This window comes from Cetorhinus maximus, chromosome 4, assembly GCF_964194155.1.
Source record: "Cetorhinus maximus chromosome 4, sCetMax3.hap1.1, whole genome shotgun sequence".
In the NCBI taxonomy this organism is placed as follows: Eukaryota; Metazoa; Chordata; class Chondrichthyes; order Lamniformes; family Cetorhinidae; genus Cetorhinus; species Cetorhinus maximus.
In genome coordinates, this window is record NC_135882.1 from 55,493,870 (window position 1) to 55,510,262 (window position 16,393).

Sequence of the window (16,393 nt, forward strand, 5' to 3'; positions counted from 1 at the left end):
CCTTTAACAATTCCAAAGGGCACCTGACCTCCACCAAAGGGCACCTTACCTCCCCTAGAGGTGTTACGTACCAGATCAAAAGGGGTATCTTAGCTCTCTAAAGGGTACCTTGGCTGTCCAAATGAATCCTTAAGGTTCAGAAACAAAAACAGAAAATGCTAAAAAAACTCAGCAGGTCTAGCAACATCTGTGGAGAGAGAACCAGAGTTAACGTTTCGAATCCAAATGACCATTCCTCAGAGCTGAAAACACAGGCATTGGTGAGTGTTCTGAGGGTTGTCTGGTCGAAGGAAGTGAAGGTTTGCCGGGGCTGGAGCCTGGGGAGCGAAGCAACGGTGGTGCTGGAGACGGGGAGCCAGGTACGTTGGGCCCGGGCAGGGCAAATTCTCATTGGGCCAGGGGAGGACCATGTTTTGGTGGGCAGGGGAGGTCAAAATTTTGGCGGGCCCAGGGAGGAGATGGTGCCGTGGTGAGTGGGAGTGAGGGTGTGTGCATGTGTGTGTGTGTGTGTGTTGGGGGGGCGGGGGAGAGGCGAGTGAGAGACTGACTGTGTATGCATGTGTATGTTTGCATGGGAGTGAGAGTGAGTTAATGAGTGTGTGTGTGGGAGTGAAGAGTGAGTGAGAGGGTTGGGGGTGTGCGAGAGATTGAGTCAATGAGTGTGTGCGGGGGAAGGCGAGAGATTTAATGAGTGAGTATGTTGGGGGAGGGTGCAAGAGCCTGAATGAGTGTGTGGGAGTGAGTGCGAAAGAATGATTGAGTGTGTGGGGGTGAGTGTGAGTCAGCCTTACGCCCAGTCTCAGGTTTCTCACTCACTCTCACCACCACATGCCAACACAAACACACACACCCACTCACAGTTGGTGAGGGTGAATGCATGAGCAAACTGAGACTGGAAGTGAGTTGGACACACACACTCTGACCCTCTCACACTCTGGTCATTTCTATTAATTACTCTTTGTTAACTTAACAATTTATTTCTATGACATTGCTATACTTTTGCTCAGCAATTGTTTTTTTCCTTAACCCCTCAACTTGTGTTTTGAAATTCCAGACCTCCCTCCCCAACCACCAGCCTATCCCCAAGACCCCAGATCGCTCCCCTTGCGACCCCCCCAGGCCTTCCTTATCCTCCCTGCCCTGGGACTCCTGCCACTCACCTCTCCTCAGGTTCCCGGCATTTAGTTCCACGCAGCTCCCTGCAGTGCCTCTTCTAGCCACTGCAGCGCTATTTCTGGAGCGGCAGAAGTCCCGTCTTATGCCAATCAATGCTCGTTAGAGCGTGAAGTGGCATCGGGCCTGCTAGAATTGGCGGGGTTCCCTGCCATCCTGAAAATTCAGGCCCTAGACCTGGTCTTGTGAACCCCTGGTCCTCAGTGACCTATTTAATTCGACAAACCGTCAACTGGAACACAATCTATTTCCTTCTTCATCCTCTAAACCTCAATCAGGTCACTTTCTTTTCCCCGCCTTCTTTATTGGTTTTCTTTGAAATGTGTACGAATGTTGAGAGTTTCCCCTTTCCACGATCAGAACACTGCACTTCTCCAAATTCAACATCTTTTGCCAGTCATGAGTCCACTCTTCCAACACACCAAGATTCAACTGAGACAGTAGAGCAATCCTGATATTCAGACAGATCTTCATATCATGTGAAAATTTGCAGATCATGCCCCCCAGCAGCCACATTCAATTCATTAGTAAACAAAGTAGAGCATTTGTATGCCATAGTGTGCAGCATATAAACAGAAGAAAAAGTAAATTAAGATGAAAATGCCAAATATAACGCCCAAAACTTTTGTTTTTATCGTGATAATATAAATCAGGACGCAGTCTTTTTTAGTGTTTACTTATAACCTCGGAATACTTAAAATGTACAACATACTTAATCTTTATGACATAGTTGCATTGTAATGAAAGCTTTTGATCTTTAGACGGATGAGAATTAACATGGAGAGATTCATGAACATTCTCATGATGTGAAAATAATTTTATGATTTTTAAATAGTTAAAAAAAACCTGTACGATATCAGCTGAAATATTTTCAAAGGCTAAAATTCGCTGTATAAGAACTAGGCAACAGATGGATGGGAACATGAATGGACAGTCTGATAAAGCACACTTGATTCACCAGCTGGCCATTCATCAAGCAGAGGCCAGTGGTAATGAGCATCTTTGAAAGTGTGATACAGACATGATTAACTCTTCAGTTGTTCAAGTGATGCCATGAATTTAGAGGAAGCAATTTACAGCTCTCACACCAATCATACATTCTAAAATTTGATTGGACTAAGCTTATATTTTAAATTACCATGCTTGAATTAATGAGGAATACATTGATTTTTGATGGTCCTGTGCTTTATGATTGAAAATGGACTAACTGAAGAGGTTTCTCTTAAAACTCTGTAATTAGTAATTATGGAAGTTTTTAAAATGTCATGAACTCAAAGTCAACAGCCACTGTTTTGTTTCTTCCTCATTGATTATATTTATTTGCTATTTACTTTTTTTATTTTTTCCACATCATAGAATGTTAACCAAATCGTGCCAAACAAATTAAGAGGTTTGGCTGTATAGTGATTATGTCACTGGTCTAGTTATCCAGAGGGCCAGGCTAATTATCCAGAGATGTGGCTTTAAATCCCAGCATGGCAGATTATGAATTTGAATTCATTAATTAAATAAATCTGCAAGAAGAAACCATTATGAGCAATAGTTAATAGCCTGACCATAAAACTATAGGATTGCCATAAAAAGTCAACTGGTTCATTAATGTCCTTTGGGCAAGGAAACCTGCCTGTCTGGGCACCTATGACTCCAGACTCATAACTATGGCTGACTCTTAACTGTCCCTGAAGTGGACCAGCAAGCTATTAGATGTAACAAACCATGACAAAAAAGTATAATAATAAAACAGGATGGGCCATCCTACATCAATGTAGGCGATGGATTTGAACACAACAACGACATACTCAGTCAAGACAACCATGAGAGATATGACCTACAGACTGGTCAACAGATTGACATAGTCATACTCACAGGATCATACCAATTAGCCAATGTCCTAGATTCCTCTGTCATTGTCCCTGGGTATGTCCTGTTCTCCTGGCAGCTTAGACCCACTAGAGGTGGCAGCAAGGCTACATATCATCAGGAGGAAGTTGCCATTGGAGGCCTTACAATTGACTCCAGAGCCCATGAAGTCTCATGACATCAGCTCACACATGGGCAAGGAAACCTCCTGCTGATTACCACCTACTGTCCTTCCTCAGCTGATGAATCAGTGTTCCTCCATATTCAACAGCACTTGGAATAAGTGCACAGAATGCATGGGGGCCTTCAATGTCCATTGCCAAGAGTGCTCAGTAGCGCCACTACTGACTGAGTAGGCCAAGTCCTGAAGGACATAGCTGCCGGATTAGACTTAAGAACCAATGTGAGGGAAAAATCCACTTGATCTTGTCCATCTATCTGTTGCAGTGCATCTGCCCATGACACTATTGGTCAGAGTAACTACAGCACAGGCCAGGGAGGTAAAATAGCAACTTCACAGCAATGAAACCCTGCATCGTGTTGTGTGGCACGACCGTCATGCTTAAATGGAATAGATACAGAACAGATCTCGCAGCTCAAAACTGAGCATCTGTGAAATGCTGTAGGCCATTAGCAGTGCCAAAATTGCATTCCACCACTGTCTGTAACCACATATACCTCACTCTACCATCATCTTCAAGCTAGGTAATCAGCTCTGGTTCAATGAAGAGTGCAAAAGAGCATGCCAGAAGCAGCATCAGGTGTACCTGAAAATAAGGTGCCAAACTGATGAAGCTACAACATAGCCTAGATATAGCCATAGGCCTAGATGCATGCTAAACAATGAAAACAGTATGCGATAGTCAGAGATATGTAATTCTGAAACTAATGGATTAGATCAAAGCTCTGCAGTCATGCCACATCCAATCCTGACCTGTCAATTGACAATTTAATAATTAACAGGAGGAGGAGACTCAATGAGCATCTTGATCATCAGTGATACTCTTTCGAGTTATCAACAGTCACAGATTGCAACTCTTTTCGAGTACAATCACAGTTCATGGTTTCCGGGAGTGGGACATGAACCCACAACCCTCTGATTCAAAGGCAAGGGTGATATGAACTGAGCCACAGCTGACACCTCCCTGATCATCAGTGATGGTGGAGCCAGAAAGTGAGTCCAATAATCAAGGCTGAAGTGATTGCAACCATCTTCAGCCATAAGGGCTGAGTGGATGATCCAGCTTCCACTTTCTGAAGTCCCCACCATTACAGATGCCAGTTTTCAGCCAATTCAATTCCACAATGTATTGCTCCAGGAGTGTCACATTTTACAAACTAATCTTCTGGACCACCCTTGCCAATTTGATTGTTCCACTGTATATGAAGAATGAAACTGAGTGCTGTACAATCATCAGCAAACATTTGATCATGTGATGGAGGGAAGGTCATTGATAAAGTAACTAAAGATGGTTGGGTCTAGGAGACTACCCTGAGGACCTCCTGCAGGATATGGCTGAGCACAACATGATACAGCAAAGACTATGGGCCCTGACATCCAGTATGGCTAGAGTGCAGGTATCTTCCCAACAAAGTGGAAAATTGACCAGGTGTGCCCTATCCACAAAAAGCAGGACAAATTGAATGTGGCAAATTACCATCCAATCATCAGCAAATTTGTGGGAGGTGTCATTGACCGTGCAAGCTAACAATAGCTGCTCAGTTTGAGATCCAGCAGGACCACTTAGCTCCAGATGTCATAACAGTCTAAATGTGGACAAAAAAGAATTCCAGAGGTGAGGCAAGAGTGACTGCCTGTGACAACAAGACAGCATTTGACCAAACATGGTGCCAAAGAATCCTAATAAAATTGAAGTCATCAGGAATTGGGGGAAACTCTCCACTGGCTAGCGTGAAGCACAAAGGAAGATAGTTTTGATTGTTGAAGCCCAATCATCTCAGCTCCAGAACATCACTGTAGGAGTTCCTCAGGGTAGTCTCCTAGACCCAACCATCTTTCGTTACTTTATCAATGACCTTCCCTCCATCACATGATCAAATGTTTGCTGATAATTGCACAGGACTCAGTTTCATTCTTCATATACACTGGAGCAATCAAATTGGCAAGGGTGGTCCAGAAGATTAGTGTGTAAAATGTGACATTCCTGGAGCAATACATTGTGGAATCAACTGGGAATAAAGCTATTTTAGATCGAATATTGTGTAATGAGATGAAAAAAGATGTATTCATGTGTTTTATTGATTATAGCAAGGCATTTGATAAGGTGAAACGTGAAGAACTGATGAGTATGTTAAAGCCTCTTGACCTTGATGGCAAAGATCTTAGTGTGATAAGAATAAGAAACGTTTAGTGAGAACAAACTGTAGCCATAAAAGTCGAGAATGATCTAAGCGATTTTCTGAGGATTAAAAGAGGGGTCCTACAGGGATGTGTTTTCTCCCCAGATTTATTCAGTTTGTATAGTGAAAATACTCATAGAGAGATTGAAGATCTTCCTAAGTTGTTCTTTATTGTTTGTTTGTTCATTGTTGCTGGATTATTAGTCGGAGGTTACAACTTTAATAATAAGATATGCCGATGACAATGTTCTTATTGCTGACTATGAAGAGAAGCTGCAAGTGATTTTGGATGGAGTAGTGAGTGAAAGTGAGAAGAAAGGGCTGAGCATAAATTGTAAGAAAACAAAACATCTCATCGTGCCCAATAAGAAAATAATACCAGAATGTAAGATCACAGTGAAAAACAAAAAGATCAAACAGGTAGACCAGTTTTGTTACACGGGAAGTATGTTAACATCGGACAGAAAGGGCGACCAAGAAATAAGGTGAAGGACTGAAATGGCCAAAGATGCATTTCAGAAAATAAAAAGGATTATGATCAACTCAAAATTAGCCATGACAATGAAGCTGAGAATACTGGAATCTACATCACTCCAATTTTGACATACAGAAACAAGTGTTGGACGATCAGTGAAGCAATGCAGAGAAGAATTGAGGCTGCAGAGTTATGGTTTTTGAGGTAAATAAAAAAGATATCTTGGACACGTTACACTACCAATGAAGAGGTGCTAGTAAAATCTGAGCCTGAAAGAACTCTGCTGACCAAGTTCAGGAATGGACAGTTGGAATTTCTCGGGCAAGTAATATGGGCCAGAATCTTCGGGTCAGCGTGTGGGGGTGGGTCCCGCTTGCTGACACATAAAATGATGCGCAGTGACATCGGGCATGCGTCCCGATGTCACCACGCATCATTCAGATCTTTAGTTCGGCAGGCGCACACCAGAGCCGGCTGGCCGCCCGCCGAACTGTCAAAGGCCTATTAAGGCCATTGAAACATCAATTAAAGTAATTAACATGGCTGCCCATCCAATCTTAAGGTTGGCGGGCAGGCGAAGAGCCCAGGTGGCCTTCACACTTAACATGAAACCTCATCCACGGGCTGGATGAAGTTTCATGAAAGATTTTAAACTTGAATCAAATTTTTAAATAAAATTCATAGACATGTCCCAGCTCATGTGACACTGTCACATGAGAGGATATGTCTCAAATTTTTTTTCTTTCTTTATTTAAGTTTTAAAAAATCAAACTAATCTCCCTGAGGCAGCTCTGTGCCTCAGGAAGTTTTCTGCACTCTTTTGCGCATGTGCGTGAAAGAGCGCAGGCCCTGACTCAGCCTACTCCCCCCGCCCGCACAGGGAGTGCTCAGTGCTTCCGGGTGCGCGTCACGCTGGGCGGGCCAACATAAAATGGCGGCATGCAGCCGATCGCTGCCCGCGATCATCTGCGTGCCCACCCACCCCCAGCCCCACTACCTCCCCCCTCCCCCGACAGAGAGAAAATGCTCGTAGAGAAATCACGAATTGGAACATTTGATTCTGATGGGAAAGGTAGATGGTAAAAGATATTGAGGTAGACAAAGAATGATCTTTTTAAAGAGCCTCTCAAGCTGGATGAATGTACAACTAATGAAGACGATCCACCCCTCTAGAGCAAGATTGACATGGAGATCTATGGCCACCAATGCCCTCTTAGGGCATGATACCTGAAGAGAGAGCAAGATTGTGTAATTAGGCAGGACTAATTAGTAATCACATAGTAAAACATCCTCTGGGAATGAGTGATATTAATAGAACTAAATTCCATGTTAAATTTGAAAGCAACATACTCCTATTGCAAACAAAAATCTTAAACTTAAACATAGTCAATTCCATCGGTATGAGAAGGGAATTACCTAAGGCTGATTGTGTAAAACGACTAAAAGGGATGGCCATAAATAAAGTGGGAAACATTTAAAGAAACAATTCAAAATGTTCAATAAAAATACATTCCATTGACAAGCAAAAACTCAGCAAGAAAGATTCAAACGTAGCTTACTCAGGAAGTCAAAGATAATATTAGATTCAGAGAAGAGGCTTATGATATTGCAATAGTTAGTACCAAGCCTGAGGATTGGGAATGTTTTAGAAAACAGAAATGGGCCACCAAAATGTTAATAAAAAGGGGAAAAAATGAGTAATGAGAGCAAACTAGCCAGGAATATAAAAACAGATTGTAGGAGCTTTTACAAGCATTTAAAAAGGAAGAGAGTAGCTGAAGCAAACACTGGTCCCTTATAAACAGAGACAGGAGAAATGATCATGGGGATTGAAGAAATGGCAGAGACATTGAACAAATATTTTGTGTCTGGCTTTGCAGTAGAAGACACAAGTATCATAAATAGAGGGCAACCATGGCACTAAAACGAGTTAGGAAATTGAGGAAATTAATATCAGCAGAGAAAAAGTACTGGGAAAACCTAAGGACTAAATTCCAACAAATCTCAGGACCTGATGACCCACATCCTAAGGTTCTAAAAAATATAGCTCAAGGAGTATGGATGCTCCGGCTGTGGTTTTCCAAAATCCTAAAAAATTCTGCAATGGTCCCAGAATAATCCCAGATCAAAGTTAACAGATGTGACACTGCTATTCAAGAAATGAGGGAGAGAGAAAATAGGGAACTACAGGCCAATTAACCCGGCAGCAGTCATTGCGAAAGTAGTGGAATCTATTATTATGGAAGTCTAAACAATGTACTTAGAAAAAAGTATAATTAGACAAAGACAACGTGGTTTTACAAAAGAGAAATGGTCTTTGTCAAATTTACTGGGTTTTTTTGTGGATATAATGGCCAGGATTTTCCTGTCGGCGTTTTGAGGGCGGGGCCCGCTTGCCGACGGGAAAATGACGTGGGATGACGTCGGAAGGAACCCCTGACATCATCCCATTCCCTTTAAATTTTCAAGAAGGCGGGCGGACAGTGAAATCAGCTGTCTGCCTGTCGACCTGCCAATTAAGGCCATTGACAAGGTACTTAAAGTAATTAAAGGCCCTGCCCATCCAACCTTAAGGCTGGCGGGCAGGCCAGGAGCTTCTGATAATACATGAAACCCCATCCACTGGCGGGATGAGGTTTCATGTTCCTTTTTAAAAACTTTAATAAATGTAATGTTATATTTATTAACATGTCCCATTTCATGTGACATTGTCACATGAGGGGGACATGTTAATAACATTTTTATTTTTCTATTTTTAAAGTTTTTTTGATTGTCACTAATCTCCTTGAGACAGCACTTTGTCTCAGGGAGTAGTGCGTTCTTTCGCGCGCATGCGCAAAAGAGCGTACTTTGACAGCTGGGGATTCCCTCCCTCCAGCCCCCCCCCCCCCCCCCCCCCCCCCCGCACAGGAAACACATAGCACTTCCTGTTGGGCAGCCGGTAAGGCCCGCCCACTCAAAATGGCAGCGGACCGGCGGGGGTCAGCTGTCCGCCCGCTGCCGAGCAGGTGGGGCCCGCACGCTCACCAAGGGCAAAATTCTGCTCAATGAGTAGAGTAGATAAAGGGGAACCAGTAGATATTTAAATTTCTAAAAGACATTCGATAAAGTGCTACACAAATGGTTAATAGGCAACATAGAGCTGGTGAAGTTGGAAGTATTATCTTAGTATGGATAGATGATTGGTTAACGAGCAGAAAGCAAAGGGTCAGTATACATGGGACATTTTCAAGTTGGCAGCAAAGATCAGTGCTGAAGCCTCAATTATTTACAATCTATATTAATAACTTAGACAAGAGACAGAGAGTAATGGATCTACGTTTGCTGATGATACAAAGCTAGATGGAAATCTAAGTCGTGAGGAGGACACAGAGGCTGCAAAGAGGTCCAGAGAGGTTAAGTGAGTGGGCAACAAGATGTCAGATGGAGTGTACTGTGGGGAAGTGCAAGGATATTCACTTTGCTTGTAAGAATAGAAAAGCAGAATGCTTAACAAAAGGTGTGGAACTTGTAAATGTTGATGTTCAGAGAGACTTGGGTGTGCACATACAAGGAATTCAGAAATTTAGCATGCAGGTACAGCAAGCAATTAGAAAGGCAAATGTCTTGTTGGCCTTTATTGCAATGGGCTTTGAGAACAAAAATAAGAAAGTCTTGGTACAATTATGCAAGGCTTTGGTGAGACCACACATGGGGCAGAATTTTGCCCTTGATGGGCATGTCCCCCTCATGTGAAAATGTCACACGAGATGGGACATGTTAATGAAGTACACAAAACCTTTATTAAACGTTTTTAAATCCAATATCAAACCTCATCCTGCCACTGGATGAGGTTTGTAAAAAATCACTTCCCCGCCTGCCCATTGGGCCCATGCGCCGAGCCGAAGTTTGCATGGGCCCCTCAAAATCCTGGTCGATTGGAGAGTTAATGGTCTTAACAAGGCCTTTAATTAATAGCAGGCACGCGTCCCGCGGCCAAAATATCACGATGCCGCGCGCTGACGTCGGGACGCTCGCGCAACATTTTAAGCGCTGGCGTGTGGACTCCGCCACCTGCACGTCAGCCAGAAGATTCAGCCCATGAGTATTGTGTGCAGTTTTAACCTCCATATTTAAGGAAGGATATACTTTTATTGGACATGGTGCAGCAAAGGTTCATTAGATTTGTTCATGGGATGAGAGGATTATCTTATGATGAGAGAGTGAGAAAATTGGAGTTTAGAAGAATGGAGATGATCTTATTAAAACGTACATGATTCTGAAGGGGCTTGACAGTGTCGGCACTGTGAGGTTGTTTCCCCTGGCTGGGGAATCTAGAACACAGGGGTACAGTCTCAGGATAAGGGGTCAAACATTTAGGACTAAGATGAGAAGGAATTTCTTTAGTCAACGGGCTGTGAATCTTTGGATTTTTTTTATCCCAGAGGGTTGTGGATGCTCCATCATTGACTATATTTAAGATTGACATAGACAAATTTTTGATCTCTCAGAAAATCAAGGGATATGGGGAGCAGGCAGCAAAGTTGAGTTGAATCCCCAGATCTGAATGGCAGAGCAGACGTGAAGGGCCATGTTTTCTACTCCTGCTCCTATCTCTTGTGATCTTGTCTTCTTGTTCCTCAGATAATGAAGCAGTCTGTGGCTGCAGTCAGAAAGACCAGGACGATTTCCAGTCTTGGGCTGTTACATGTCAAGTAACATTTGTGCCATACAAACACAATGACCATTTCCATAAAGAGGGGGTCTAACTAGCTCCCTTTTACTTTCAATGTATTCCATCATTGAATCCCCCACTTTCAACATGCTGTGGGTCACAATTAATCAGAATCTTAACTGGCCAGTCATTTAAATCCTGTGGATATGAGACCAGGCCAGAGGCTAAGATTTCTACAGCAAATGACTCACCTCCTGACCCACCAAAGCATTCCCACTACCTACAAGGCACAAGTCAGGAGTGTGATGAACTGCTGTCCACTTGCCTGGATGGGTGCAGCTCCAATAAAGCTCAACACCATCTAGGATAAAGCAATCCACTGGATGGCACCTCAACCACCACTTAAACTCGATCCACCACTGGCTTAATGCAGCTGCAGTGTGTACTATCTAGAAGATGTACTGCAGCAAGTCATCAAGGCTTTTTCAACAGTACCTCCCAAACCTATGATCTCTATCATCTGGAAGAAAATGGCCCAGATCTTCCGGCCTCTTGATAGTCGGGCACTGGGCGTACCCCAGAATATGCGCTACATGACCCCTCGGAAGTCTCAACCAAAGGACACTGTGGGAATTGCCAGGGAAGCTTGAACTTCTGATGGGCAATTCCCCTACTCCCCAGGCCCCTCTGATAAAGTCTCCAACTCTGAGTTAGAGCTGGAGACTTCAAACAGTTCTGACTTACTTACCTGGAAATGTTAGCCAGGAAATGTTAAGCAGGTAAAAACCTCATTTAGCCCCTCTGTATCTATATAACTGACCCCCAATCACTCACAATAACACCACCCCACCCCACCGCCCTCCTGACCCCCCCAACTACCCCCTGACTGCCTAACTACAACTCTGGACCCCAACTCCCCCCCAACCCGACCTGACTAGCCCTCGGCCTGACTACTCTCTGACCCACCTGCCCACTCACCCACCAGCCATGTTATCCACCGCACGCACTTATCCCCTCACCCACCAACCAGCCTACCCACACCACCCACCTCACCCACTTGTCCCACTTGTCACCCTACCCATCTCACCCACCTACTACCCCACCTACTCATCCCACTCTAAACACCTCACTCACCGATCACCCAATCCACCTGCCACTTTACCCAGCTGCTGCTCTACCCCCTTACCCTCCCTACCCCTTACCAACCTTACCCTCTTACCCACCTTACCCTACACATTTACCTTATCTACATAACTGTTTTCAAAGTAGCTTTGGGACATTTAAACTCTTTACTGACCAGAATGTGGTAGCTAGTGCTGTAAAAAGGGGGCATGACTTCTGCGCAGATTCGCTTCACTGCTGCCTATGGGAGTAAAGGTTCGGATGTGAAGGATCCTCCAAATGAAGATCGCTCAAAAAAATCAGTGAAGGCAAATGTGCATTTTTTGTCTGATCAGGGTCAGAAATAGGGTTTCCGATCCGAATGGAAAGACCTTTGGCCATTATATCACAACTCCTTCACCGCCTGGGCAAATAACCTGGAACACCCTCCCTAAACAGCACTATAGGAGTACCTTCACCACACAAATTGCAGCAGTTCAAGAAGGCAGCCGGTAACCACCTTCTCAAGGGCAATTAGGAAATGGCAATAAATGGTAACCATACCAGTGATAGCCACATCTCAATTCATTTAAAAAAAATCTTTCCTCCCTTCAAGAAAATATTTTCTGCCAAATCAAATTGATACATCGAGTCAATGTGTCTCCTAGTTCTTAAAAACTTGTAAATGTTGAACATTGCATATTATAATTAAGAATGTTGACAGTCATGTTCAATCACATCAATTGCATTTTGACATAGCAGTCTTTGGTAAGTTTTTAACAGTCACTGCCCGCCCACTAATTATATATTATATAATTGTCCTAATGCATATACAGTTGAGGAAAGAAAGGGTGACTCTTTATGCGATGCATTAAAACATTGGCAATTAAATTGATGTTAAAGTTCAAACACATATTAGCTATTTCTGTTTGGTTGAACAATTCCCCCCTGTCTTGTTTGATAATTAATTTTGAGATTTTTTAAAATATGGAATGTTAATTGGTGACACAATTAATAAAGTCTTTTGCGTTGAAAGGTCAGCACTTTCTGTTTTAAATCCAAAAACATGCAACTAATAGTGTTTTATTAATGAAGCCTTGAAATTACCAAATTTTCAGATCTGAATTTAAAGAAATGAAATATTTAAATATAGGACCTTGGAGTACAATACAGCTTCATGGTAGAGAAACGTTTCAAATCATTCAGTAATTTAGAAAGTCTACAAAATTTCCATCATTTTATACTGGATCACTAGTATAGATTTTGATTTTATGATATAAAAATATATTTATAAAAGAGTTTCCATTCAGTTGGAGTACTGGATAAAATGGTCAATATTACAGACATACAATTCTGACCACCCTCTGTTGTATTATCTCAAAAAGGCATCTGTCATGGGAGTAATGACATTGATAAATGGATATTCCTTTCATCTGTAAGTCATGAGGCCAAGTTTAACCTGAGTTTTTTTTACATCAATTTTCTAACTATTGGATACAAATCAAAGACATGTGGTGATAAATCTGTATCTATTTAAGACAACACTGCATTGTACAGCTGACCAATGTTGGCCTTTGACTGACCTGGAGCCTGTATAATATTTTCTCTTAAATCTACATTCTTGGCAACCTAAATATATTTAATGATGCACCGATAGAGATCTTATTTTTAAAAGTCTCAATGAATTAAGTAACTTAGACAGGAAAAGAAAATGTGAAATCTATACTTGGCTAAGTTGTGCAGCATTATGATTAAGTTTAAAAAATGCTGATACTAGAAGGGAAGATGAATGTACAAATTTGTCTTTCAGTATAAGAGCATTAATTGAATGGGGGAGTCAGCGGTGTAGTGGTAATGTCACTGGACTAGTAATCTAGAGGCCCGGGCTAATGCTTTGAGGATACTGGTTCAAATCCCACCACAGCAGTTGGTGGAACTTGAATTCAGTTAATAAATCTGGAATTGAACACCAGTATCAGTAATGGGGACCCTGAAACTATCAAGATTGTCAAAAATGACAATCAATGATTGTCATAAAAACCCACATAATTTATTAATGCCCTTTACAGAAGGTAATCTGCCATCCTCCCCTGGTCTGGCCTACATATGACTCAAGACCCACACAATATGGTTGACTCTTAGCTGCTTTCTGAGGTGGCCTCATAGGCCACTCAATTCAAGGACAATGAGGGATGGGCAACAATTGCTGGCCTTGCAAGTAATGCCTACATCCTGTGAAAGAATAAATAAAACTACAGTTCAATGTCAAGTGGCAGATTTGTGTCTTTTCAAAATTATAGGATGATTATAATAATAAAAATTCAAGGTAAAGGGTAAAAAAGGACATTGCATTTAGATAACTTTTCATATTTGTAGAACTTTTAAATGAGTGTGACTGTCATGGAACCAAACCTGCCTGCTAGTTTACATACAGCGAATACTAATAAACAGCTGATAAGATAAACAAACAATTAATTAGCTGCTGGTGTTATTGCTTGAAGGAGGAATTTTGCCTAAGAGCAGGAAAATCAGAAGAATCTCTGTTGAAATTCTACCCCTTAAAGTATTGCTTTAAATAAATTTGTCTTTGTTAACGGCTAAGCTGAAAGCTCGAGCAAAATCCTGTGAATTTTAATTAGGCTCTCCCCTGCAATTTGACATTGATAAGCAGGCTACACATCACTTGTTATCATCAAAAAATCTATTGCAATCCACTGCACATAACAATTAAGAGAACAGATTGCATAACACCTAATTCATCTTTATATCAATAATTATCCATTTCATTTGACAGCTTTTAATGATCTTCCAAGCTTATACAACTTCAAAATTGTGATGGCGATCACTCACTGGCTCACTTAAGCTGAGTGTCCTAGCATCACAAATCCTTTTAAATCTACCCTGCCACAGATGTCCATGGTTTTGAAATTAATGCTGTTGAACAACATGGCAATAGCACTCACAACAAAGATGTTTGGTTTTTTTTTCATGTTTGCAAACCAAATTCTGATATTTCAAACTTTAAAACCGGTCAGGTATATGAAGTAACTGCTCAAGTCACGTTTTCTCTTTGAAAAGAACAAATAAAATGGCAGAGTTGGAAACTGGCATGGTAAAATTTTCAGTCCAACCAATAAATGACTTTTTTTAAGTGATGATGATCAGATGATCAGATATTCAGTCACCTACAAAAAGATGACAGGGGATTGCTGTAAAAGTCTCTTTTCTTTTGCTGAGTGCCAAGAGATTGTGAAATAGTTTGTTCCTAAAACAACCTAGCGTGCTTCTGTATATCTGGATATCATTTGGAATATAATTAAAAGCTGCTTCTGCAAGCTCTGTCCTCATACCTTTCAGACACACATTTCAATCTCACTGAGTAAACACATCTTAGCCAGGTGCTTACTGACTAGCAGCATTACTACAAGATTAACTCCCTCTGCTGGATGTCTACACAATTAGTTGTTTTAAGCACTGCAGCCCTGATTTTTGTTATTTTTCAAACTGTTACAATTAACTCTGAATTTGAGAAACCAATGAACCTCAAGGTTTTCTTATAACTAAAGTAGCACGTAGGAACAGAACCAGTTATTATCTCCTAATATATTAAGAGTCTCGGTCAGGGTTCCTGTAAGTATCACATTGTTTCTTATAATGCTTTCCCCATGACAATTTGTTGACAACGCTCCAATGACAGAAAACAACATATCCTCTGACTCATCACAAACAAGACTTTGCATTATTAGTGCTACACAGGCAACAGAGATGCATTAATTTTACCTGAATGGATTTATTTGAGTTCTTTCTGTGTGCAAAGTTGACTTGGAGCTGCCAGGTGCATGATCGCTGTAACTCACTGCAAGACTACCTCTTGGATCAGGTCTCATTTGTACCTGATTTTGTCAATGTGAGCTGATGCCAATAACTCTAGATTACATGTCTGGCAATACTTTTAAGATGAAATGTGAAATCATTGCTAAATCTGTAACATTATAATGGTACAAGCTGCTGGGCTGCTATTGCTGGAATATAGATATAGCAATGTGTTGTATACCCTATAAAATAGACATTTTTATTTGGGATACATTAATGGCTGTGTTGCACAGTACACCTCTTAAATGGCTAAAAAAAAAAATTTCCAGGTACCAATGGCACAAATGTGCTGTGTGCCTAGCAGATGGATAACTAGGAACAGAGGCCCTGCACTAATCTTACATTAATTTGTGTTTTCCCCAGGCTTTCTGATGGGGTTGATCTAGAAGGACAGCCAGGTCATTCCAGCATTCATTTGGCAGAAGGTGTGACCATGACCTTTATAGCCTAGGGTTTCTGATGCATCGCACCCTTAGTGTGAGGCAAGTTTTATCCATCTTTAAAAACCCAAATGACCTACACTCCTGTAGAAACACTGCTCCTAAAAGCTTCCTTTGAAGCTGATCTTTTGGTGCGATTCATGATATTTCAGGCGTAATTTCCACCTTCGCCACCTGAATGGTATTCCAGCACAATGGATCGCCTGCCTCTTTACAATGGGATGAAAAATTTGAGAAATTATACAACGGCAGAGCGATCCACATGGCTCGTAAACACCCCAACACTATTTGTAGAAGCTCTTTCTTTGATATTTATTTTTTATTGCTTTTTTTTGTATTGCATTTTTGTTTACTTTTTCAGGGATAAAATTTGAATTAGGCAGGAAAGCAAAGCTGGTGGTATTGCTATTGTATGTCCCATCTGGTATTCAGTTTTGTTATAGATTGGGGCTGAAT

General features: G+C 41.7%; 1 protein-coding gene across 1 annotated transcript in view; it reads left to right on the forward strand.

Moving 5' to 3' along the window:
* Nucleotides 1-16,393, forward strand: part of csmd3b (CUB and Sushi multiple domains 3b) — a 2,128,577-nt gene that overhangs the window by 522,691 nt on the left and 1,589,493 nt on the right. The gene's annotated exons all lie outside the window — the stretch shown is intronic.